Below are 25,903 nucleotides of genomic sequence, written 5' to 3'. Positions count from 1 at the left end.
AATACTTAGAAATATGGAGTTAAATGCCAGAAGAACCGCTCCTCTCCAAAAAAAAAAAAAGTTAGATGTAGCTGCCTTTGGTAGCCAGAGCTGGGGCAGAGGCGGTAGGGAATCAGTGGGGAGGACTGATGCTTTCCATTATGAGCCTTTTGGTTCTGTTTCATTTTTAAACAATGTGCAGGTAGTACTTGCTTTTGCCAAATATCAGAAGAGAACATTTTAAACAAGAAAGTCTATAATTAGAGTATGACGGCTTTTTGCCACTCTGGGTGGCATTTTGGTGAGCGGACCGTGAAGAATGGCGTCAGGAAGCAAGGGAGCCCAGTTCAGAGGCTCCTGCGGTAATCCTGGTGAGAAGGATGAATTAGAAGCTATCTGAACTTAACTGCTCCTTGTCTGATGTGTGATGGGAGCGATACCTCCTGTCTTCTTCCTCAGTCTGACTCCTATCACTCCCCCTGCAAGCCTCCATGCCCACCCCACTCCGGTCATCGTGCTTCTCATCCTGAGGCACAGCTTTCAGAGGAGGTGCCCGAGGTGTGTGCACATGTGGGCACTTGACAGAGGAGCACCATGCGATCAGGGGACCAGGTCCCAAGGCAGGGGGAAGGGGCTTCTCAGGATGCTGTCAGCCAGCTACATCGCCGCCACAACCTGAAACCTAGCCTAGATTCATTCTTTACACAAATACGTGCTACAGGCCTGCTACCTCACCCAGTCCAGGGAGGGCCAGTGCCTGTAATCTAATTTCTGGATGCTGATGCTGGAAGCCAGGACATTTTCACAGCGTTTCTGCCAGTTACCCATAGTCTCTCTTAATCAAATTCTTCCCTTCCTTTGAATTCCTACATTCCTTTCTTGTCTGTACTGTTGACATTGGCCGTAGCAATGGAATTTTCCAGTTTCATAGAAACTGTAGCAACTTTAAGGTTATGGCTACTCAGTAAACTCTTTGTTTCCATTATAGCCTGAGCCCTGGAGCCCTTGAGGAAACATTTTATGAGATGTAGGGTTTCTGTCTGAGCAGACACCGCCGGTCGAAGCACAGATCACCACTGCATCGGTTAGCCAGAAAAGCCCTCCCCCTTGCCGACCGATTTGGGTTGTTTTGACTGAGGTTGCTCACTTTGTAAATAACTGTAAGCAACTAATGACCACAGAAGTGGATCCTTGGGGGTGGGGATTAATAATAGCTCAAGATGACCATTTAAGGCAGCCAGGCATTGTTAAGTGAACACAGCAGGTTACAAATCACTAAGTACAAGATGATCCCGTTTCTCTAAATATGTACTCGTGTGTGCACGTGTGTGTGCATGCATACACAAAACTAGGAACATTAAACAGTGATCCTCTAAGACTGAGGGAATTTATGAAAGATTTTCTTAATTTTTGCTTGCCTGTTTTTTTTCCAATTTTTTTCAAATGAACATGCGTTATTTTGTAATAATAAGAAAAACAAGTTATTTAAAAACATAAGTAAAAACAGCAAGATCCTGGGCAAACACCATATGTTTTGTCTGAATTGGCAGTACCCTGGCATGAAGGGCCAAGGCCTGGCTTGGCTGGCGGGGTGCCTAAACAGCAGTGGGTGGCAGGGCAAACGCTTCTCCCGTGTGGCATCAGGGGACATCCAAACGGAGGAGCCAGCAGGTTCACGGCCCTTTCAGGAAACCAAGTCCACAGCCATCAGATGGGTGGCCGGGGAGTTGACAGAACAAAAGAGACAGAGGCAATGTTAAAATTGTACTCAAAGGCAGAAATCCAGGCACATTCATTTGTTCATCCACTGAGCACCCACTTTGGGCCAGCACTGTGCTGAGAACCAGGGAACTGGGAGCAAAGGCAAGCAAGGACTCCCCGGGGAGGCAGGCCTTACTGCTCAAGGTTTGCTGGGATGTGGGTCAGCCAGCATGGCTTCTAGATCCCCAAGAAGAATAGCCATGTTGGGCTCCAACTAAGGGGAATGGAAACAACTCCACTGCAGTGGGAGATCTCCTTCCCACTCAGACCCTTCCATCAGGGCTCTAACCCAAGCAGTTTCTGCATTAATCCACATGTTTCCAGGTTTGATAGAAAAACCAGCTGGCTAGGATGACTGTTATTTTGACTTCTACTTAAAGCTATGCGATACAAATACACACTGTCACATACATTAGCTTCACAATGATGTTGTGAATAGGATAAAGCAGGTACTATTATCACAAGAGAGTAAACTGAGGCTTAGAAAAACAGAACTGCCCACATTTACATAGTAGTAGGGTGAGGGTGGCTCTGATATGTTTTTTCCAAAGCTTGCAAGCAATTAACTCAATTCTGACACTATATACTTGGAGATAGCATCAGATCCCACAGCTGAAGGGCTCAGTCTTACTAAAGTGCCCCCCGTTTCAGAGGCCAATCGCTAATCACATGTCCATGTTGTTACTTGCGCTAAAGTAACTTGTGCAACTGGCTATATATTGGAGATTTCCATGACCCCCTCCCCTCCATGGGTTCAGTTAATTTACTGGAGTGGTTCACAGAACCCAGAGAAAATTTTTACTTACTAGATTCCCAGTTTAGTAGGTCAAGAAAAGGGTGTAACTCGAGAACAGCCAGATGGAGGAGATGCATAAGGCAAGGTATGTGGGAGCGGGTGTGGCGCTTCCATGCTCCCTGAGTGTCACTCTCCCCACATCTCCACGTACGCATGAACCCAGAAGTTCTCCAAACCCCATTCTTCTGGGTTCTGTGGAGGCTTCATTACATAGGTACGATTGATTAAATCAATGGCCATTGGTGGTTGGAATCAATCTCCAGCTCCTCTCCTTTCCCCGGAGGTCGAGGGGTGTCCGGCACTGAAAGTTCCAACCCTCTAGTCACAGGGCTGGTTCTCCTGGCAGGCGGCCCCCATCCTTAGGTTACCTAGGGGCTTTCCAAAATCACCGCATTAACATAACAGAAGACACCTTTATAGCTCTCAGCACTTAGGAAGTTCAAAATGTTTAGGAGTGGTGCCAGAAATGGGGAAGAAGACCAAGTACATGCTTCTGATTATAAATCATCATACTACAACTGAGGACATGGTCTTTTGGCCTTCAGTCCAATACTCTTTCCACATACTATTTCATACTTATTTGTTCATTTATGTATTTATCTGTCCAACCAACATTTATTGCGTACCTACTACATGGGAGACACCATGCTAAGTACCGGGGATTCAGATACAGTCATTGACTCAGCTGTGCTACTTCAGGCCTGTCACTGTGCTATTGCAGGTGTGTTCAGAAACTCAGGTACAGGCCCCAAGAATTACACTCCAGCCTCTGACCTAGGTCGATGATTCTCAATCTTGAATGCACTTAGAATTGCCTGGGGAGCTTTAAAAAAATATCAGTGCCTAGGCCCCCTCCCGCACCAATACAACTATCATTTCTGCTGGCTCCCCAGGTGATTCTGACATGTGACCAACGTGTAGAACTACAGTTCTTGGGAGTAAGCACAAAGCGTGACCGTTTCAGCTACTTTATGGGAAGCAGCAGCTGCAAACACCTGTGAACCGACTGATTCTAACAGGGCTCTTCTGAACTCTGGTCTTGCACTGCCTGAGCTCAGACATTCCGCTTTTGTCATCATATGCTCTCTGAGGGGTGGGAATCGAGTTGGGTGTGGTGGGTGATGACTCTGTAATAGATTGGTCCAGGAGAGCTAGTGTTCTGGGCAGCAGTCAGAGGCCCCGATCCGTGCCTCAACCTCATGCTGGAGAGAACTTGCTCTAAATATAAGGGCTTGGGGACTTCCCTGGCGGTCCAGTGGTTAAGATGCCTCGCTTCCACTGCAGGGGCCATGGGTTCAGTCCCTGGTTGGGGAACTAAGATCCCACAAGCCGTGTGGCGTTGCCAAAGAAAAATAAATAAATATAAGGGGTTGACTTAGCCCTCCATCACCATGACTATTTTCTGTGTTTTTGTTATGCAAGTAGAGGTATATGGTAGAAGAAGGAACTGAGAAGAACTAGATGGGGCACAGAGGATCTTATCCAATCCCATGCTTTAACTAGCTAGGATATTGAATCCTAGAGAGGGGAAAGGACTTGAAACAATTAGGGAACGATGCAAAACAGGACATGATTCAGTGCCAAAATCTGGCTGCAGGCCAAAATTGCCTACTCCCAGGGCTTTTGAGGACTAATGGTCCGTCATGGGTCGTGGTGTACTAGCACTTTCTTTCTAGGTTGATTGACGTTCACATTTTCATCTCGCCTGAAGCATTTAGCTGGAGCAAATTCATAAGCCAAATGAGGTAAAGTTGGACAGGAGAGGAAGAAGAGAAAAGCAGTGTGCATCTGCTAAGGATCTATTGCATGTGCCCGCACCTCATAGCAGCTCCACAAGGCAGAAACTATTACTCTCGTTTACAAATGAGGAAAGAGTGGCACAGAGGAGTTAAGCTAATTTGCCGCAAATCATGGAGTTGATCAGGGGCAGTGGAACTTAACTGTGCCAGGCTCTCTCTACTATATTTACCACTTATGAAACCATGACTATAAACCTTAAATTCACTTTATATTGGTAGCTTGCCTGCAGGTCCATGAACTGGACAGTACTTTATGGTGACAAACTGAGGGTTGCAGCATCTGCTATTCTCTCCCTTCTTTTCTTTCTCATCGTACTTTTGATTTATTTGTTTCTTTTTCCCTAATTTGATTGATGTGACCAACATAAGCTGAACATGATCATCTAACACACATGGCCTTGGGTTGGAGAAGTAGATAGAAAGGTAAAGAAATAGGAAATGAATCCAAGGTGAACCTTACAATCTGAATCAGAAGCCTAGGACAGCCCCACCAAGGATACGGCAACCAATGAAGAATTCCAGTGGAAATTGGAAATGTGGATCCTTTTTTTTTTAAGACATTTTCCATTTATCTAGGAATAAAAGATGCCGGCTTCTAAATACACACACACACAAAATTAAATAAATGAGGGAAACGTGGGTACATTTTCTTCTTTTGGGGCAACCCTGGAAAGAGGTTTGGGTTTCTTGGCCAGCTGGAAGTACCGTTCTGTTTTATTTCACCACTTTGGACCAAGTGTGGTACATCAGTCAAAAGGGCTTTGTGACCTTGGGCACAACAATCATCATTTGCACCACTGTTTATAACGATGGGGCGGCTTCCACATGCTTGCCTCCTCTTGCTTGTTCGTGAGCATTGGCTCCCATCACCAGGCAAACACACCAGCCTAGATTTCTGAGAGACCTGAATAACACACTTATGTCTGATCCTGTGTGTTGATTTGCATGCTAGAGTCTGAGACGTTTCTGGCTGAGAATACCTGAAGGCAAGACCTATTTACTACCTGTTGGCTCCATCTGTCATTTTTCTTAGATACCTTTCTCTCTCTCTCGTGGAGAACACGGTAATTTTCAAGTTCTGTAAACTATCAACAGAATCTGCTCCAGGATACTCAAAAACTTTGGCTAAAAGGAGAAAGGGAAGGAACTGGACATTTATTAAGCATCTAACCATGGATTCACAGCCTTAAGGGGCAAGTATTATCATCCCAAATATAGAGAAAAGAGGATAAAGGAAAGGACACTCTATCACAGGCACACATTTTCGGCATCAGATGAACTGACCTGGGTGTGCATCTTGGTTACACCACGGCCTAGTTCGGTAAACTTGGCCAAAGTCCCTGAGCCTCAGGGGTTTTTTCTCATTTACTTTTTTTTTTTTTTTTTACAGCTTTATTGAGGTATAACGGACATACAGCTTACTGTGTGTATTTATTTAAAGTGTACAATTTGTTAAGTTTTGATAGAGGTATGGTATACCCACGGAAACATCACCCGATCAAGATAATCACAACCATCACCCCCAAAAGTTTTCTCCTGCTCCTCTGTAGGCCCCCCTTTCTATTCTTCTCCACCCTGGTCCCCAGCAACCACTGAGCTGCTTTCTGCCAGAGTGGGGTAGACAAAAATAACAGCCCCCCCCAAAGATGTCCATGTCCCAATCCCCCAAATGTGCGAATATATTACATTAAAGGCAAAGGGACTTTGCAGATGACATTCTCCTGGGCCCAATGTAACCACAAGGGAAAGAGGGAGGGAGGAAGGAGGGTCAGAGTCAAAGAAGGAGATGTGACGATGGAAGCAGGGATTGGAGTCAGTGAGAGATTTGAAGACGATACATTGCTGTCTGTGAAAGTGGAAGAAGGAGGGACTTCCCTGGCGGTCCAGTGGTTAAGACTCAGCGCTTCCACTGCAGGGGACGCGGGCTTGATCCCTGGTCAGGGAACTAAGATCCCACAGACTGTGCAGCATGGCCAAAAAGAATTTTAAAAGTATCATCATTAAAAAGTGAAAGAAGGGGCTTCCCTGGTGGCGCAGTGGTTGAGAGTCCGCCTGCTGATGCAGGGGACGTGGGTTCGTGCCCTGGTCCAGGAAGATCCCACATGCCGCGGAGGGGCTGGGCCCGTGAGCCATGGCCACTGAGCCTGCGCGTCTGGAACCTGTGCACTGCGGCGGGAGGGGCTGCAGCAGTGAGGGGCCCGTGTGCCGCAAAAAAAAAAAACAACCAGAAAACCATAAATCATTTAGGTAGTAATAATCTGGCCAACTATCCAGTATCCTAATCTCAATGGGCCTTTACTCTGTTCTACTTACCGCACATGTACCATAGTGGATTTATAAATTGGAGGTTTTATTATCAAAAGACCTTGCTACAGGGCTTCCCTGGTGGCGCAGTGGTTGAGAGTCCGCCTGCCGATGCAGGGGACACGGGTTCGTGCCCCGGTCCGGGAGGATCCCACATGCCGCGGAGCGGCTGGGCCCGTGAGCCGTGGCTGCTGAGCCTGCGCGTCCAGAGCCTGTGCTCCGCAACGGGAGAGCCCACAACAGTGAGAGACCCGCGTACCGCAAAAAAAAAAAAAAAAAAAAGTGGAAGAAGGAGCCACAAGCCAAGGAATTCAGGTGGCCTTTAAAAGCTGGAAGAAGCAAGGAGATGGATCCTCGCTTAGACCTTCCAGAAGAATGCAGCATGCACCATGATTTCAGCTCGGTGAAACCCACTGTGATAGGCTGAATGATGAGCCTCAAAAATACCCAGTGCTAATTCTTGCAACCTATGAATGTTACCGTATATGGCAAAAGGGACTCAAATTATAACTAAATTAAGAATGCTGAGATGAGAAGGTCATCCTGGATTCTTTGCGTGGGCCTTAAATGTAATCACAAGTATCCATAAAGGAGAAAGGCAGAGATTTTACTATGGAAAAGAAGGTGATACTGGAAGCAGAGATTGGCCTGATGTGTATGAAGGTAGAGGAAGGGGCCACAAACCAAGACAGCCACTAGAAGCTGAAAAAGGTAAGGAAATGAATTCTCCCCTCAGAGCCTCCAGAAGGGACCAGCACCTCCAGTAAAATTGATTTTGGACTTCTGACCTCTAGTAAGAGGATCAATTTGTGTTGTTTCAAGCCACTAAGTTTGTGGAAATTTGTTACAGCAGCAATAGGAAATGAATACATTGAGCCTTAGTGTTTTTTTTTGTTTTGTTTTTTGTTTTTGTTTTTTTTTGCGGTACGCGGGCCTCACACTGCTGTGGCCTCTCCCGTTGCGGAGCACAGCCTCCGGACGCGCAGGCTCAGCGGCCATGGCTCACGGGCCCAGCCGCTCCGCGGCATGTGGGATCCTCCCAGACCGGGGACGAACCCGTGTCCCCTGCATCGGCAGGCGGACTCTCAACCACTGCGCCACCAGGGAAGCCCCTGAGCCTTAGTTTTTACATCTGTAAAATGAGGACAATATATCATTTCTGGAGCTATAGTAAAATTAAATGATTTAACCAATTTAACTCCATAAAGATAGAGTTCTTTTCCTATTATGCCCCTTATTCCTTTTCCCTCAACCCTGAAAGCATGTGGTCTTTGATGTAAGTTACAGTAACGGAGGTGGCCACTCTCAGCATGGAAAGGTTTGTTTGTGCTGTAGGAGCCCTGGTGGGAAGGCTATGGGACATATGAGCCTACTGTGGAGAAGGACAGTAAGACCTGACCAGCCGTAGTCCACGGCCAATAAGTTCACAGAGCTTGTTCCTGGGTAGAGAAGGCAAATAGGCAGAAAACCACAAAGGGAAGTAGATTATGGGGAAGGGTTTTGTTTTAAAAGGTAGGTTTTATTATTATTCAGGTAAGGTGAGGCCAACAGATCAGGGGACTGCCGTTGAAAAGATCGTTTGTTACAGTTCCCAAGAGGAGGGGGCACTGCACACCACAGGGTGGCTACATGGGGAAGCACCAGATTCAGTCAGGAGGCGGAAGTGGTGGGAAGAAAATGTGGGCAAAAAGCCTTTACTGTGGTTTCCATGGGAAGGAACAGGAAAGGTGGAATAAGTGGTTTAGGGTTGGTTAGTTTGAACACTTTCAGCAGGCTCTGGGCTATAGGGGCTGTCTCAACTAGTCTGGTACCTGGCCTTGGGGAATTAAGGCAGGGAAAATTGCCTAGAGTGTAGGAGCTGGATGGAAGAGTTGTGAGTGTGTTGAAGGTGGGTGGAGGTGAACTCTAGATGGTTACTTTGCATATAAAAAGCATGCTCCCAGGCATGGAGTTTGCTCTCTCTAGGAATGAGACCCCAGATGCCATAACATCAACAATACAGAAAATAAGAAAATATAGTTAGTACAGTTTTCTGGGTGGCCATCCCAAACAGATTATGTGGACATCAGGGGCGATTCAAAGGAGGTCATAACTAGATGTTGAAAGAATTTGAATTGGGCCTTAAAGTTTATTACTATTTAGAAAAACAACAGAGAAGAGGTAACAGACATTTCTTTTTGGAAGATAGCATAAGTAATTTCTCAGAGAGTGACACTGGGCTGAAGGTTCACCTGCAGCACAGGATGTGACAGACCCTTGTTTGGATACTCAATTTCTATTCCAACCTCCCCCTACAAAACCTAGAAAGTCAGATGCTTGCTTTCCCACATGCTTTATACAGGTGGCCATGTGACTAAGTCCTGGCCAATGGGACAGTTGAGGACATTTGTTATGGAGTTTTGGGGAAGGATTTTTCTTCCTTGATTAAAAAAATAAAGCTTCACAAGGAGAACACCTTTTCCTCTGTTTACTGTTTCTTGCCTTTGGATATGACTGTGATGCCTGAAGTTATGGCAACCATCTTGTGGCTATGAGGCAGCAAGCATGAAAACGTAAAGTCAACATACTAAGGAAGGCAGAGCAGAAAGATGGAAAGAACTTGGGTCCTTGTTGTCATCCTTGAGTTACAGAACCAATTTTGAGATTGCCTACCTCTATACTTCAAGTTAAGTAATAATAAATGTCCTTGTGGCTTAAGCCATTGTATCAATAAACTGAGTTTGACGATACTTATAGCTGAAAACATTCTTTACTGATATAGAGGGTTTGTTTTAAATAGTAGTAGGAGAAAGATTTATGTCTATGTTGGATGAGTGGCTAGATTTGCTTCCTGGCATTTTACTGATGAGTGGCATTTGGCTTCCTGGCAATTTCACTAAGTGAAATTTTGGTCCATCAATTTATCAGTTAGGGTTTTGGCAAGAAGCAGAAGGAATGATTAGAGAGAGTTAAAGGGGTGGAATCAGTGGATGATGGAGCACCCTGGGGCTAGAGATAATAAATTAGGCCCTGCCCAGGGGAAAAGGAGTGTCCCAGGACTTAGTGAGAGCTGAGCTGTATGAGAGGAGCTATGGCCTTAGGTGGAGTATGAAGCCACTGCCACCCTCTAATCCCACAGGGAGGCAGTCAAGGGAACAACACCTTGGTCTCTTTCTCAGTCCACCCTGCAGACTCCTTCCAGTGCCGTCCCCTTGGCCGAACGCTGCCGGAGACAAAGGGTCAGGGAGCCAGGAGATGCAAGTTGGACAAATCAGCATAAAATGCGTGTGTGTGTATGTGGGAGTGGGGGGGACAGTTAGAAGAGCAAAAAGAGAATAATCAGAATTCAGTTCCACCACTGGTTTGTGTTAATGTAAAACTGTCACTTCTAAGCTACTCATTCTAGCAAGACTCCTAAACTACCAAGGACCCGGCTGCCTTCTCAGGAAATCAAAACCTTTGATTTCAAATACCTTTGAAGTCCGGAATATCACTGGGTAACAAACAGTATGCTAAGTCTCACCCGTAGGGAAACTGTGGGCTAGAAGAAACAAGCAGCTCTAGGCGTCCAGTTAAGCATCTGTGGCCTCTGCCAGCTCTGGGCTGCCTGTTCCTTCCCCTCATTACCACAGAAGAACATCATCCCAGTGTTACTGGAAGCAGCTCACTTGGCTCTTTTCTGGGGTCTGTTATTGAGTCCATGTTTCACCTTATTACTGTCACATTTTGAAGAGGAGGAAGCCATTACACAGGCATAGAGAGTACCCCAGTGATAATAAAAGTGCAATAAGAATAAGGACTTGGGGCTCCCTGATTGTCACAGTGCCTTCCTGAGCACTGCAGAGAGTGCCCTATTAAATGTGATTGTTAAATTGATGGCTCATGAGGTTAAGAAATCCATCAGCTGTGATACTCCGTTGCAGAGGTCAGGGAGGATTCAGAAACTTGTGGGGAAATTACCTTTCTGGGCAGCAGAGTAGGTTAATCCTATCTCTTAGGCTCATAGGCACATCAAAGGGGTTTTTCATTTTTTTTCCCCCAAATTAAAATGGTAACACATACATCTGGCTAAAATCAGTCAGTACTAAAGGGAATACATTGATGTGTAAGTTTAGTGGTGTCCAGTTTCTCTTCCCAGAGGCAACTACAGCAGTGGTTTCTTACAGAGCCTTCCCAGATATTCTAGACATGTACAATCATATATGTATTCTTTTTTTTTTTTTTTTTTTTTTTTTGCCGCACCGCATGGTATGTGAGCTCTTAGTTCCCCACCCAGGGATCGAACCCATGCCACCTGCCGTGGAAGTGCTGAATCTTAACCACTGGACCGTCAGGGAAGTCCCGAAGAAACTAACATTTACTTAGTATTTATGTTGTGTCTACAGTGGATGCCACCGGTGCCCCACTCAGATGGGGCACTCGTCTCCCTGCTGCTGTGAGCACTGGCAGCTAACGGCTCACAGCTTCCCTCTGGCTCCAGGGATTCCCCTCAGCCAAATAGGAGCTGCCTTGCTCAGCTGGTTATGCACCTCCACCCTTAGGCAGCCTGCAGCCAATAACTGACTGATATAGGAAAATAAGAACCCGGACCCCCGTCTCAAGGTTGAATAATGCTGTGGTATAATGCATGCTCCAGAGCTTCTGTGAGATCAGGCTGAAGCTATTCTCCCGCTGAGACCAGATTCTTACTTAATTTTTCTCTTGTGCACTGTACCCTGCTTTTATTACTCCTCTTCTCTTGAGAGCACTTCTTCAAAGAATGATCTATACAAGGGTCCTTGCTTTAGGTGCTGCTTCTAGGAAGCCTCCTTAAGGGAGTTGGTTCTAGGAAAAAGACTCCAAACATGGGATTCTGAAAATAAATCATTTGATGGGAGGATGTCCTGAGGATCCACCTGTCACTAGTTACAGGTGGAATATGGATTGTTCCTGATATGCTGTGGTGTGGCAGATTACTTCCGGTGAACCAGGAAAGGATGCAGGTGAAAGAAGATGCTCTAGCTGATGCAGCGTCTCTGGGGTTTGAGAGGTATGGAGCAAATTAGTATCTATAAGGATTGTGGAATTGGGCGACTATTGCTAAGCAAGCAATGTGTGAGAGTCTGAAGGGTTCTTATAGAAGCATCTAAAAAGATTCTCATCATCTGCAGCCAGAGGACACAGAGCTGAAGATCAGACTTAGGGCTTAGCTGTAAGAGTGGCAGACCTTCAGAGAAGGCTGCTTTCTCTGCCTAGGTAAATCTCCAGTGTCAAGGTCAGGGCCTTGATAGGAAAGAAGCAGAACCCTGAGAAGACAAGAGATAACAAGTGCTGGCCAGGTTGTGAAGGAAAGGGAGCCCTGGTGCACTGCTGGTGGGAATGTAAACTGGTGCAGCCACTATGGAAAACAGTATGGATATTCCTCAAAAGATTAAAAATAGAACTACCATATGATCCAGCAATCCCACTTCTGGTTATATATCCAAAGGAAATGAAACCGTTATCTCAAAGATATATCTGTATCCCCATGTTCATTGCAGCATTATTTACAATAGCCAAGATATGGAAACAACCTAAGTGTCCACTAACAGTTGAATGGATAAAGAAACTGTCATATATATATATATATATATATATATATATATATATATATATATATAAAATGGCTGGAATATTATCCAGCCATAAAAAGAAGGAATCCTACCACTTGCAACAACACAGATGACGGCATAATGCTATGTAAAATAAGCAAGACAGAGAAAGACAAATATTGTATGATCTCACTTATAGTGAAGTCTAAAATAATCCAACTCATAAAGACGGAGAGTAGATTGGTGGTTGCCAGAGGTTGGGGGAGGGGTGGAGTGGGGAAAACAGGTGAAGGTGGTTGAGAGGGTACAAACGTCCAGTTATAAGATAAATAAGCTCTGGGGATCTAATGTACAGCCTGGTGACTATAGTTAACAGTACTGTACTGTATACTTGAAAGTTGCTAAGAGGGTAGATTTTTAAAAATTCTTACCACACACACACAAAGATAACTATGTGTGGTGATAGATGGGCCAACTAACTTTGTGGTCATCATTTTGCAATATATATGTATATCAAATCATCACATTGCACACCTTAAACTTACACAATGTTATATGTCAATTATATCTCAATAAGGCTGGAAAAAAAAAACCCTTGAGACTTGGGGTTGGGATATCTGAGTAGATGCACTTGAGAATCTTGAACCCTCAATTCCCAGAACCATCTGGGCCTGCAGAAGTGGGTCTCTCTGCCTTGTTGGAAGAAAGAGGCAACCCTTACTTAAAATGGGTCAAGTCTCACCTTGACCTGACCGGGGAAGGTCGGGGGCTATAAAAGAGAGAAAGGATTATATGCCACAGGGGCTGCAGGTGCTGGCTCACAGCAGGGAGATTCTGCCTACGTGTGGAACCTGAGGTACTGGATTAAGGAGACAGAGAATATAAAGCTTGTTTAGGGGAATTTGCCAATAAGAGGCACATTCCCATCACATAGTGTTCAATAACATGGCAAGAGCTCTGGGACCCAGTTCTAATATACTGCTGGCATGGTTCTTGGAAGTTGGGAAAAAACAATGATCACATTAAATAAAGCAGAGATGCCTTGGGACTTCCCTGGCGGTCAAATGGTTAAGACTCCGTGCTTCCACTGCAGGGAGCTAAGGTTTGATCCCTGGTAGGGGAAGTAAGATCCTGCGTACCGCACAGTGTAGCTAAAAAAAAAAAAAAAAAAAAAAAAGCAGAGATGTCAGAACCGTCATGGCAGAATGTGGATGTAGGAATCAAAAAGCTCCAAGAAGCAAGCATGCTAAAATGCATCAACCAAACAAGACTAGAAACCTTTCAGCTGACTGTTTTTCAGGAGGGCCGGGATGACTATCAAGAATGATAGCAAATGTCTGGAAGGGGCACCAGCATCATTGAGCAGCTCAGTGGAGTTTGTCCTCTGCAGACCAGGGCTCATGCTGTCACAGAACAGGTTCTTCTAGCAGCAGTGGGGATGACAGGATTCTAGAATAGCAGAGACAAATATGAGAAGCAATGGTGAACTTATTACCATAATGGATAGTAAGGTTGAAGTGGCAGCCAGGGGGACTGACCTGACCTATGGCAATGTCTAGTAGAACATGTATTTCTAGGGACAAGATAGATGGGCAGCCAGAAAGGGTACTGCTTAATACATAATAAGAAGAGATTAATAGTAGAAGACTGGGGTCAACATCACTCCAGTAGAAAGTCATAATAACTTGCCTGATTTAAAGACCAGAGCCTGTTCTCAAACCTAGAATGCATGGACCAAAGGAGAGACTGGGTGTCTATAAGGGAGAACCTGGAACGTCAGGGCAAGTGTATACAGATTTTTTTCAGTCCTTCTCCAAACTGATTTATGGTTGTTTCCTTGGATAACCACAGACTGGGAAAAGAGGGATAATCCGATATTTGAGGGATGTTGGATACAGGGTCTAAGTTGATGGGGATACCCAGGGGTCCAAAGCACCATCAGGCACTCCTGTTAGAGGAGGGGCATATTGGAGTCAGATAATAAATGGAGTCTTCTGGTCTGTCTCTGAGTGGGTCCACTGGCTCTTCTTACCAACCTGGTGGTTGTTTCCTTGATTCCCAAATGTATGATCGGAATGGATGTACTTAGCAGTTGACAGAATCCTCACCTTGCTCCTTGGTCTGTAGAGGAAGAGCTATTGTAGTAGGAAAAGCCAAGTAAAGCCCCTGGAACTGCATCTCCCCTGCCCCAATGAAGATAGTAAACCAAAACAGTATCACATCCAGAGGAAGATAACATTCACATAGGACAGAAAACATTCTACTTTTACAGTCTTGCTCCAAGGCTATGTTTACTTTCCTGTTTTCTGTCATAATATATTCCAAAGGGACCCGGACCATCTGGCCATTCCACAGAACATCACATTAGTCTATCACGGTGAAATATCATGTTACTTGGCCCCAATGAGCAATAAATGCAAGTAATCTGGATGTCTTGATGAGACACATGCTTTCCAGAGGATGAATAAATCCCATAAAAATTCAGAAGCCTGCTACGTTGACGAAAATTTTAAATGCCAGTTATTACTTTTAACATTTTGAGATAATTTTAGATTGATAGGAGAGACGCAAGAAGAAAACTGAGATTTTCTGCAGGTACTTTACCCAGCTTGCCCTTACGTTAACATCTTATATAAGCACAGAACATACATCAAAACTAAGAAAATAACCTTGGTACAATACTATTATATAAAGCACAGAACTTATGTGGATAGTGAAGTAGACCAATGGTCTAAGGCCTGCAAGGACATTTCCTCCCAAGTAAAGGACAACTTACAGTACCTTGTACCTTCTGCCACTAAGAAAGAATGCTTGGTAGATCTCTTCAGGTTGAGGTGGAAGGTGGCTAGTTTTAAGTAGGGCTCAGATCCATAAAGGACTCAGTAGCGGGTCCAGCCTCAGAGCAAGCAGTCCTGCCATTTGGGCTCTATCACCTGATACATCTCATGATACTAGAAGTATCTGTGGTAGAGAAAAGGCCAAGTGGAGTCTCTGGCAAGACCCAAAAGAAGAGTCACAGTGCGGCCCAATATGGTTCTGGAGAATGGCCATGCCAACTGTGGGAGAGAAACATACACATTTGAAAAGCATCTCTGGGGAATTCCTTGGCAGTCCAGTGGTTAGGACTCAGTGCTTTCACTGCCATGGTCCAGGTTCAATCCATGATCTGTGCACTAAGATCCTGCAAGCCATGCAGTGTGGCCAAAAAAAAAAAAGCAACTCCTGGCATGCTACTGAGCCCTAATAGAAGCTGAACGTCTCATGGGGCATCAAGTGACCATGCAACCCAAGCTGCCCATCATGAATCGGATAATAGCAGGCCCAACCACCTCAAAAGTGTGGGCAGGCCTAGCAACAATCTTTTCAAATGGAAGTGGTGCATTGGGAATGAGTTTGAGCAGGTTCAGAGGACACACATAAGCTGCATGAACGGATGGCCCAGATCCCGTTTCTCCTACCACTGTTGTACCCACACCTCTTCCTTAATCCATGGGGAGTTCTCTTAACCAGAGGAGGGAGGCAGAAAAGCCTGAGCTTCATTGAAGATTGATAGGTTTGGTCTGTGGATACAAGAGGAAAATGGATTACTGCTTCACTGCAGACCTCCTGAAGGTGAGCATAATTATCCCAATGGGCAGGGTTTAGGCCTGTGTTACTGGTCATCTATTTTGTGTGGGAGAGAATTGGCTCAAGAGAAGGATATACATGGACACCTGGCAGCGGCAAATGGCTTAGATGGCTCGTCAGTGGGTCTGGAAGGAGCAAGCTTGGAAGACTGGAGACAGGAAAACCTGGGGTAGAGACCTAAGGCAGTGAACATAAATTGTGAGAATCTTTGTATCATATGCTAATGATCCCTAAAGAACATTCAACACAGCTTGGCAGAAGAGTTAGGATTAAGGGCAACAAAATACTAAAATCCTTGTAGTATTTTTTTTTAATTTTTATTTATTTATTTATGGCTGTGTGGGTCTTCGTTTCTGTGCAAGGGCTTTCTCTAGTTGTGGCAAGTGGGGGCCACTCTTCATCGTGGTGCGCGGGCCTCTTACTGTCACGGCCTCTCTTGTTGGGGAGCACAGGCTCCAGACGCGCAGGCTCAGTAATTGTGGCTCACGGGCCCAGTTGTTCCGCGGCATGTGGGATCTTCCCAGACCAGGGCTCGAACCCGTGTCCCCTGCATTGGCAGGCAGATTCTCAACCACTGCGCCACCCCTTGTAGTATTTTGTTGAGTGGAGGTGTAACCGAAAGTGGGGTCCAGCTGCTCACCGCTCAAAAGCCAATAAAGAGGCAAGGTTGGTGGAAAGGAAAGTTTGCTTTATTTTGGACACCAGCAACAGCAGGGGGTGGGGCAGACACCTGTCTGAAGGCCAACTCCCCCCGCCTCCCCCTCCCAACAATCAGGGGGTAAGAGCTTTTATAGACAGAGGCAGGGGGCCACATGCAGAAACAGCACAGTCAGCTCTGACAGTCATCTTGAAATTGGTCATCGGTGGTCTGACCAGAGTCATCTTGATTGTTTTAAGTCCAATTAATCTTTAGTTCCAGGGTCGGTTTGCTCCCACTTCCTTGAGGCCAATTCTCAGAATTGTGGCAGCTTATGTCATGACTACAGTCTGGTCATCATGTACTTAACTTCTTCCATCTGGTGGGGCTTTCAGTATCAGACAGCTCACAGGTTATGGCTCAGAATATTATCTCTAATCCTTGAGAAGGAACTAAGGGTCCTTGACTTTGCTTAATGACTAAATTATTATTATTTGGTCTCTTTTGACTGTTTTCCTTTGTTTCTGCATTTTCCCACTTTTCTGATTAAACTTATTCTTTGGCTAAAATTTTTCTACAGAAGAAAGGCAGGTGGAGGTCATGGGCGGGGAAGGACCATAGGGCCCTGCTCTGTTTCAGAGGGGGATAGGAGGGTCTGGGTATTTATAACAAGCCTTTCTGAACCTGTGTTTATGCTAGTGAGTTGATTCTGGGAGCATGGAGGCTGGATGTCAGAGAAACCAACCCTGAGATTAGAGGGTTGGAACTTTCAACTCCACCCTTCAACCTCCAGGGAGGGGGTTGAGTTAATCATTAGTGGTCAGTGATTTAATCAATCATGCCTAGGTAATGAAATCTCCATAAAAAACACTGACAACAGGGCTCTGAGAGTTTCCTGGTTGGTGTAATCAGCAAGGTGCTGGGAGGGTGACACACCCAGAGGGAGAATGAAAGCTCTGAGCAACCCATACCTTGCCCTACGTATCTCTTCCATTTGACTGTTCCTAAGTTGTATCCTTTATAATAAACCTGTAAATGTAAGTAAAGCGTTCTCCTGAGTTCTGTGATCTGTTCTAGCAAATTGGACCCTGAGCAGGGCATTGTGGGATGCCCCGATTTACAGCCAGTTTGTCAGAAGTACCCAAGGCCCAGACTTCCTTTTTTTTTCTTTTTTGGCCACACCGCGCAGCATGTGGGATCTTGCTTCCCTGACCAGGGATCGAACCCGCACACCCTGCAGTGGAAGTGTGGAGTCTTAACCACTGGACCACCAGGGACGTCCTGAGACCCAGACTTTCTATTGGTGTCTGAAGTGCAGAGCAGTTTTGTGGAACTAAGCCCTTAAGCTGTGGGGTCTGCATTAATTCCAAGCAGTTAGTGTCAAAACTGAATTACATTGCAGGACACCTAGTTGGTGTCCACAGAGAACTGGAGAACTGCTTGGTGTGGAGAAGCCACACATGTGGTGGGTGTCAGAAGCAGTTTGGGTAAAAAAGAGCTAATACCTTCAGACTCCATAGTTTTGACCCTATCCTTCAGGTTCTACCACTCCACCCTCCAAAAAAGCCTAAGGCTAGGAAAGTGAAATAGAGAAGAAACCAGGATGATTCATCAAGTCAGTTAAACTTTATTCAGCTTCTGCTGTATTCAAATGCGTGGTGTTCTCTTTCTCAGTTGGCACTGTTCGTTTTAGGAGTTGCGGAGATGCAAAGATAAACTATTATAATTTCTTATAAAGAAGAGATTATAATCTCTTCTTTCAAAACCCATCTCCAATGCCTTCAGGGTTTTCCCGCTGGCCTCTGACATCAAGAAAGTTAAAAACTTGTAGGGGTGGGGGGAAGAAAAGAATTTAGAGAACTTTTATATTAGTGATCTTATTTTACAGATAAAAAAGGAGGCCTAAGGTCACAGGGGTAATTGACAGAGTTGGCTTTTGTATTGGTGTTTCCCTCTGTTGTTTATTTTCTAACACAATTTCAGCATATCTTAAAATATTTCAATATTTCTGAATAAAATTGGAGAGTCTGTGAAGCTGATTTAGAAAAAGAACAAGGGAACTTTTGATTCACAGAGAGCTCTGGAGTGTATATATATATATATATATTTTTTTTTTTTTTGTCCGCGACGCATGTCTTTCGGGACCTTCGTTCCCTGACCGGGGATTGAACCCAGACCCAGGCAGTGAGAGTGCCAAGTCCTAAACTCTGGACCTCCAGGAAATGCCTATGGAATATAATTTAGCTATACTGAAGCTATGCATCCCAAACCTAGATGTTCATTATCGTTACACTACAAATATATGAGGACAGGAATCTTGTACTCTGAAAAAAAATTCATCCCCTTCTGTACCTTGTTGAATAAATGGACAAAACACATAAACATACGTATAGTGGCTAAGTGTGCGATGGGTGGCTATGTTTATTCTTTTTAGGATTTTAATTCAGTGAATCTTTGTTGAAGACTCGCAGGAGGAAGGCATGGTGTAGGAAATGAAAAAAGGTTTAATCACAGTATCCACCATTATGGAGCTTTAGAGTTTAGTAGGTTAGGGGACAGATGTCCCACAGTAGAAAGTGCTGAACGCCTTTTATGAGGGTTATCATGAAAGTACTGCGGATGCTCAGAGGAGGGAAAGTTTCCCTAGGACTGGGGAAGCTGCATGCTAGGGAGAGCTTGGTGCTGCGCGTCAGGAACCTAAGCTCTAGAACGGGTTCTACTACTGATTTGCCCCTGTAGGTTAGGCTTTGTGGACAAAGAATATCACCAGCCATTTCAATAAACAAAGGATGTTGTGGCCATCAAGCCATCAGCCAACACAGTTGCCGCCCCTCCCCCGCACTGTGCACCCTGAGGGAGTTCAGGATGGAAAAAAAACAGGATACTGGCCCTAGACAGTTAAGGTGCATTTCAAAGGAATGATTTTGATGAGCCCAGACTCTGGCGTCTTTCCATGGGTAGAAAAGTGCTAACTTCATTAACTTGAGATGTCTGGTTTTTAATGAACAGTAACCTTTTAAAGTTCCGACTACCTGGTTTTTGTTGCAAAAGCTCCTAAATATCCTGGCTCCTTCCTTACCTCTTCAGCACAGTCCCTCAGAGCGATCTGAGAGGCTGCCTTTTAGGTTTAAGTCCTCAGTATGTTCGTCCAGTAAAACATAATTCTTAATTTTTAGGTTGTGCCTTTCTTGTCAGTCCACAGTTTGTAAATTAAACTCCCCAGATTTCTATTGTCACTCTGAAACTCCAGGGGTTAGAGGGACCATTAGGTTCCCTGGGACAATGCCCTCCGGCATTCCCTATTTCTTATTGCTACTCGCCCCTACGCCCCCTTGCTCTGTGGGTCCCTCCTCTCCTGGAGGCGGGCCGGAAATGAGCGTGGTCACTTTAAGGGAGCCCTCAGTGTCGCGCGCCCGGGGAGCCCCAGGCGGGGGAAGCAGGGGAGGGGCTCCGGGGACCTGGGCTTCTCACGCAGCCGGGGACGCCGCTGCCTCAAGGCGCTCGCAGCCAATCAGGATGGAGCCTGCCGGGACGCATTACAAGGGCGACTGGCCGAAGCCTCCCGCTTCGGGATGAATTAGCGGCGGGTTCTGCACGGAGGTTGTGACCCCCAGGGATTCTCCAGTTCGCCCACGCGCTCCCCACGGGGTCGCGCGTGGTCGTCTGCTAGTCACAGGTGAGAAGCTGGAACCGTCAGGTGGGGTTTACGGCACGGGGAAAATGGCGGCGGCGGCCGGGGAATCCTGGGTCGGCGGAGGGGGAGCAGCCCCATGGGCTTTTCCACCCGAGCCGCGGGCCTCCCTGGGCTGCGGCCCCCTGTAACGGTTACTTGACGGAGAATTGGGGTCACCACGCGGGTGGCGGCGCCGTCGGCTCAGGTGAGAGGAGGCGCGAGGAAGCGACTCCCGGAGGCTAGCGGAGGCGTCGGGGGCCGCGGGGCGGCTCGGGCCGGGTCGACGTGGCCGCGGGAGGAGGAGGGCCAGGTATCTCATAGGTGTTTACAGAAGAGCACCAAGACCTTCCTGCTCCAGATTGGGGAGGGTCCGGGAGCTGCACCGCTGCGAACACAGCCCAGGCTCTGCCGCTGTTAAATCAGATGTGCCAAAGGTCCCAAGTGGCCGCCACGTGCGAGGCTTGGACATGAGCTGTGGAGGGAAAGGGCTGGATCTGGCTTATTTGTGTATGCTCCGGGCGCCTGCCTGTAGGTGCCAGAGTGGCAGTGCCACAAAAGGAAAGGTAGGCCCTTGCCAGGGGCTGATGTCAAGTCTGATCGTCAAGGTGAATCTGAGCTCCTAGTTGTCCATTTGAAGAGAAGAAATAAAAAGTTCGGGAGCTTAGCTGTTGGGAGAGACGTTTTGCTTCTTGGTATTTCCTTGGTTCCGGTGGGTTCGCCGGCAGCATTGCCTCTGCCTTCGAAGTTCATTAACTCTATTCCATGTGCACTTGGCTGCATGTTAAGACTGCGGATTGACTTTCAGCTGAAGCCCAGGAATGTAATGAAGATAAGTATAGGTGAAGGCGTTAACAGTAATGCAATTTTGTCCATTCATGTAGGTCCCTTATTTGAGCAAAGACCTGTCATGAAGTATAACTAGTTGGGTTAATTTTGTGGAGTGCCGTGTTCTGTTACTGAGAAAGCACAGTGGCACTGCTTGTTTGTTATCAGTAGTTGTCTTTGGACTGCATGCTATGCATCAGGCACTGTGAAAATGAGGCTTCTCTTACCTATTAATTTGAGCAAATGGTGGTCCGTTTCTTCCCACCAGGTGCTTAGTCTGGCTGTTGCTGATAACCAAGGGTAAACAGTGGGGAAAACCCAAAAGAATCTTTCTTCCACACTGCATCTGTGGAGAGTCAGTTTAGTCTGGGGCTGGGGTTAGGTGTAGTTTCTGGTTCTTACTCTGCCACTTAAAATATCTTAGGGAAATCATGACCTCTCTATCAGTACTTTGTCTCCGAAATGGACAAAGTGATTCTCCAAGCAATCTCACTGTGCTGTTTTGAAGAAAAAAAAAAAAGTGTATGTAAAAGGGCTTAAAAAAGTTAAAAGCACTGTGTTGACAGTTGACATTTATTACTATGCATTTGCTCCTCAGGCACTGTTCCAAGAGCCTTTAAGGGCTCACTCACCCAGCAACATTGTGTATCATCTTTGTTTTACACGAGGAAGCTGAGGCACATTGAACTTTTAAGTAATTTTCCCCAAATTGCAAGACTAGCATTATGATGCCAGACTGTGTTCTTAACCACCGTGCATACCATCTTCCTGTATCATGCAGATGTCTTATGTGTCAAGGTGATATATATGAACAGACTTTCAATGAAGTAATTTTGTTTGTGGTCTTTTAGTTGTATAAATAATAACTGTGATTCATTCCCTTGGCATCCAGTAGTGATTTATATGGTGATGACTCCAGTTACTTTGGTTAAGTGGTATATTCATCCCACCTTTGGTGCCCATTATTATTATTTTTTTTGTTATTTTTGTTTGTTTTTTTGCGGCCTCTCACTGTTGTGGCCTCTCCCGCTGCAGAGCACAGGCTCCGGACGCGCAGGCTCAGCGGCCGTGGCTCACCGGCCCAGCTGCTCCGCGGCATGTGGGATCTTCCCGGACCGGGGAACGAACCCGTGTCCCCTGCATCGGCAGGCGGACTCTCAACCACTGCGCCGCCAGGGAAGCCCGATGCCCGTTATTTTTAAAAGTATTTTTTAAAATTAATTTATTTAATTTATTTTTGGCTGCGTTGGGTCTGTTGCTGCACGCGGGCTTTCTCTAGTTGCGGTGAGCTGCGGCTACTCTTCGTTGCGGTGTGCGGGCTTCTCATTGTGGTGGCTTCTCTTGTTGTGGGGCACGGGCTCTAGGTGCACGGGCTTCAGTAGTTGTGGCATGTGGGCTCTAGAGTGCAGGCTCAGTAGTTGTGGCTCACGGGCTTAGTTGCTCCGCGGCATGTGGGATCTTCCCGGACCAGGGATTGAACCCGTGTCCCCTGCATTGGCAGGTGGATTCTTAACCACTGTGCCACCAGGGAAGTCCCTAAAAGTATTTTAAAGCAAAGAGTCGTTACTAATTTCTAACAGGGAGCACAAATCTATGATTGAGGAAGGTTTTAGTTTTTTATTAAACTCTTTAAAAGAATACTTTGCTGGGTGACTTTTAAAAGACAACTTGTGTTAGGTTCATTGCTTTGACATATTTGTACTAATTTTTCTAGTGTCTATTTATAGAAAGAAGGTGACATGAATAAAAGTGGCTGGGACATTCATTCTTTCATTGAACCTTCATGGAATTGCCCTGCCAAGTCCTTGGGATGTAAAGATTAATTCCTAATCCTGAGTGAGAAAAACAAATAAATGATGCACTAATACAGGTGATAAGGACTCAAGTATAGTTGTGGTGGGTACAGAGAGCTGCAGGAACACATACTAGGGCACAGTTGCTTCTGCTGGGGTCGTCCTGTGCAAGAAGGGAAGGAGCTGATTGCAGGATAAAGGGAGAAGGGACTTCTAGCCAAAGGAGGAAGCAGTGCAAAATTAGGATGAGAAAGAGGGCATGGGTGCCCAGGTGTCAGGCCAAAATTTTGCAGGAGTTGCTAAGAAAGAAGCCAGGAAAGGTTAGGGCTAGATTGTGAATTCTTAACTAAGAGAGTGACTTTATCCTGTGGGCAGTGGGACCTATAGAAGGATCTTAATCAGATGAGTAACATGATCAACTTTATGCTCTGGAGAGGGGACTTTGGTGGTGACAGGGTCAAAGACAAAATGTAAGGAAGAGACCAGTCAAGGGCAGTTCCCATACTGCAGACCAGAGATGGTGAGGGAGTGAAGCAGGGCATTAACTGTGACAGCAAAGTTCAGAGGCCACCACACATTTGGAAGGCAGAATGGAAGATTGGCTGGGTGTGAAGAATAACTGGATGGGGGAGGGGAGCACCTGCTGAGCTAGTAAAGAGAAGACTAAGCTGTTACATTTGTTCGTTTTGGTTTTTTGGTAACTGTGGTTGGAGAAAGGAGATTCTGTTAATTAATTTAGGAAAGAGGACGGAGCAAGGAGTTCTTTGTTGCTGGTTTTCTGGAGAATTGTAAACCCTCTGAGGTTGTTGGGTCAAATAAGGTGTAATAGAACCTGGCTTAACAGAAGCCTCTAGGCTTTTGATTTCTGAGACTACAGAACACTTAATTATATCATCGAAGTCAGTAGGGTCTAGTATAAAGTGGCCCATTGGAGGAAAGCCCCTCAAAGGGAGTGGGAAGAATCATCTAAGGTATGTTTGGGGTAAAATGTTAGAATTACAGGTGTTAGAGGGTTTTCCTCACTTTTTTAACAGTATGCTTTTAATGTATTTGTACAGAAGTCATTATAATATGGAAGTAGTCACAGATGAATCCTCTAGTTGTAAAACTGATTTCCTCTCAGACGTTCATAACACTAAAGTTGTCTATCACCAACAACATAACATGAATGCATTTCAAATCGACTGCAAGGTGAAATTGTAAACCTTACAAAGATGCAGGAATTCATGAATTCAGAGCAAGATCAGAACCATTCAAACCATAAGCACAAATCAAAGAACTACTGAGTAGAGTAGGCACAGATTTCTTAAAAAAGACTTAAAGCAATGATTGTAACAATGATTGATAAATTTGACTTCGTTAAAATTGAGAATTTCTCTCCACCTAAAGACACCATGAAGAGAATGAAGGGCAAAATACAGACTGGAAGAAGAAATTCTCAATTCATCTCTCTGACCAAGGACTCACATCCAGAGTGTATGTGTATTGTGTAAAATTAATAAGAAAAAGACAATTTAATTTAAAAATGCACAAAAGTTTTGAATAGGCACTTTCTGAAAGAGGATCTCTGTATGGCCATTTCCTGTATAGAAAGGTGTTCAATGTTATTAGTCAATGGAGAGTCACAGGCTTTCGAGCGCAGGCTCAGTAGTTGTGGCACACGGGCTTAGTTGCTCCACGGCATGTGGGATCTTCCCAGGCCAGGGATCGAACCCATGTCCCCTGCATTGGCATGGCAGGCGGATTCTTAACCACTGTGCCACCAGGGAAGCCCTGTGGTAAGTTTTGAAAACAGGAAGTATGAGTCCTCCTACTTTGTTCTTCTTTTTCAAAATTGGGTTGTCTATTCTGGATCCCTTGTAAGTCTTTATGAATTTTAGAATTGGCTTGTAAGTTTCAAGAAAGAAGTCAGCTGTGGATCTGGTAGTCAGTGATTTTTAATACTATATTCATTGAATTGTACAACCATTACCACAATTAATTTTAGAACATTTTTATCACCTCAAAAAGAAACCCTGTATCCATTAACAGTGACACCTCATGTCCCCTCATCCTCCCACCTTTCACGTAGGCAAGTACTAATCTACTTTCTGCCTGTTCTGGACATTTCCTTTAAGTAGAATCATATAATATGTGGTCTTTTGTGACTGGCGTCTTTCACTTAGCATAACGTTTTAAGTGTTCATCCCTGTTGCAGCATGTAACAGTACTTAATTCCTTTTTATGGCCGAATAATACTCCACTGTGTGGATATGCCACATTTTATTTATCTACTCATCAGTTGATGGACGTTCACGTACAAGTTTTTTGTGCAGATGTATGTTGTAATTTTTTTTTTTTTTTTTTGGTATATAACTAGGAGTTGAATTTCTGGGTAATACGGTATAATTTTTTGAGGAACCATCAGACTTTTCCAGGCTGTACCATTTTACAATCTCATCGCAGCATATGGGGGTTCCCATATTTCTCCATCTTCCCCCAACACTTGTTATTATCTCTTTGATTATAGCCATTCTAGAGAAGTTATAATAAAACATTCTCCTGAGTGTGAGTTGATATTGTGGTTTTGATTTGCATTTCCCTGATGGCAGATGATGTCAAGCATCTTTTCATGTGGTTATCAGGCATTAGTGTATTTTCTTTGGAGAAATGTCTATTCAGATCCATTGTCCATTTTTTAATGGGTTATTTGCCTTTTTACTACTGAGTTATAGAAGTTCTGTATATATTCTTGTTATAAGCCCCTTATCATATATATGATTTGCAGAAGTTTTCTTCTATTCCGTAGGTTGTCTTTTCCATTGAAATGCAGTTTGCAGTTGCTTTTTTTCTTTGGTGTATTTATCTTGTATCTGCATCCTTACTGAACTCACATATTAGGAGGGTCTAGGAGGTTTTTGGATAGATTTCTTGGGATTGTCTATGGAAACCATCATGTCATTTGCAAATAGGGACAGGTTTATTTCTTCTTTCTGTATGGCTTTTATTTCCTTTTCTTGCCTTCTTGCATTGACTAGAATTTTCAGTACTGTGTTGTATAAGAGTGGTGAGAGTGGACATTGTTGTTCTCAATAATAGGGGCAATGCATTGTTCATTTTTTCTTTTAGCATTAGGTGTAATGATGTTTGCTGTATGTTTTTTTATAGTTGCTCTAATTGA

The 25,903-nt window shown here is 45.0% G+C and overlaps 1 protein-coding gene across 9 annotated transcripts in view; it reads left to right on the top strand.

Moving 5' to 3' along the window:
• Positions 1-25,903, top strand: part of LCLAT1 (lysocardiolipin acyltransferase 1) — a 253,581-nt gene that overhangs the window by 37,806 nt on the left and 189,872 nt on the right. The window contains exon 1 of one of the 9 annotated variants that reach the window (XM_027113469.1): positions 19,963-20,128. The exons of 5 other annotated variants lie outside the window; for them this stretch is intronic. The gene's annotated coding sequence lies outside the window, so the exon portion shown is untranslated. Of the gene's footprint in view, positions 1-19,962; positions 20,129-20,187; positions 20,331-25,903 lie in introns of those variants that run through there. 3 more of the 9 variants (XM_027113468.1, XM_027113465.1, XM_027113466.1) reach the window with 3 other exon arrangements.

This window comes from Aethalodelphis obliquidens, unplaced genomic scaffold (genome assembly GCF_003676395.1).
Source record: "Aethalodelphis obliquidens isolate GAN/ISIS:26980383/991018 unplaced genomic scaffold, ASM367639v1 scaffold12, whole genome shotgun sequence".
NCBI lineage: Eukaryota > Metazoa > Chordata > Mammalia > Artiodactyla > Delphinidae > Aethalodelphis > Aethalodelphis obliquidens.
This window is presented reverse-complemented; position numbering and strand designations above follow the sequence as displayed.